The 1,050-nt window shown below is 45.7% G+C and overlaps 1 protein-coding gene across 3 annotated transcripts in view; it reads left to right on the top strand.

The window, feature by feature from the left end:
- Window positions 1-1,050, top strand: part of Pik3cb (phosphatidylinositol-4,5-bisphosphate 3-kinase catalytic subunit beta) — a 97,693-nt gene that overhangs the window by 28,737 nt on the left and 67,906 nt on the right. The window lies entirely within an intron of this gene.

The following is a 1,050-nucleotide window of genomic DNA, read 5'->3' as shown; positions in this document are numbered from 1 at the left end:
AGGGCTATACAGAGAAACCCTGTCTCAAACAAACAACAAAGCCAGATCTCTCCATATGTAGCTCAGGCTATTCTCAAACTCAATGCTTCTCTGATTTAGCCTCCAAGTAGTGGGATTCCAGACATGAGTCCCCATGCCTTCCTCTGGTTATTTTATTTTAATCTTTTATCTGATTTGTGTGTGTGTGTGTGTGTGTGTTTGTGTGTGTGTAGACAGCTCATAGGAATTGCTTCTCCTTCCATGTGGGTCCTTATAGCTGGTCTTTGGCTACTTTGTGGGTTCTTTGTTTCTTCTACCCTTGTTTACCCCTAATACCAGTTAGGGGAGGGAAAGGGATAGCGAGGAAAGGGGGTGCCATTAATTTTAACTACTTCCTGCTGATTGGGGGGGCGTCAAGGTCCTTAGGGCAATTTTGATCTTTGCTATCAGGATATCTAATTTGTTCTTCTGTCTTCTTTGTGCATGACTAGTTAAAAAAACCACGACCAACCAACAACCCTGGCTCCTAGGGCCTAGCTACCATTTATATATCCTCTGAAAAGTCCCCAGAATTCCAAATGTCACACAGTTGCAGAAACTATCTGCAGCTGGCAAAGTCACACCCCTACTAGAGCATGAGGCAAATCAAGGTCGGCTGCTGTGGACATTCTGAAGCAGTCCCGAATCCCGTGCCTGAGATTAAGATGAAAACATATTCTCATAATATTTCTTGTGTTTTTCAAAGAAACCACAACCCTCACTCTGGGTCCTGGTGCTAAGACAGCGCTCCTGCCTCCTCTTTGCTTTCTAAACACCACATTGAGGGTCTGGAGTGATGGCTCAGTGATGAAGAACATTTGCTGCTCTTCAAGAGGACCCAGGGCTATGCCCGTTCCTGGCAAACACAGAAGTGGATGCTCACAGTCAGCTATTGGATGGAATACAGGGCCCCCAATAGAGGAGCTAGAGAAAGTACCCAAGGAGCTGAAGGGGGCTGTAACCCTGTAGGTGGAACAACAATATGAACTAATCAGTACCCACAGAGCTCGTGTCTCTAGCTGCATATGTAGC

Source organism: Mus pahari, chromosome 10 (assembly GCF_900095145.1).
Source record: "Mus pahari chromosome 10, PAHARI_EIJ_v1.1, whole genome shotgun sequence".
In the NCBI taxonomy this organism is placed as follows: Eukaryota; Metazoa; Chordata; class Mammalia; order Rodentia; family Muridae; genus Mus; species Mus pahari.
Note: the sequence above shows the minus strand (reverse complement) of the source record. Positions and strands in the feature narration are given on the sequence as shown.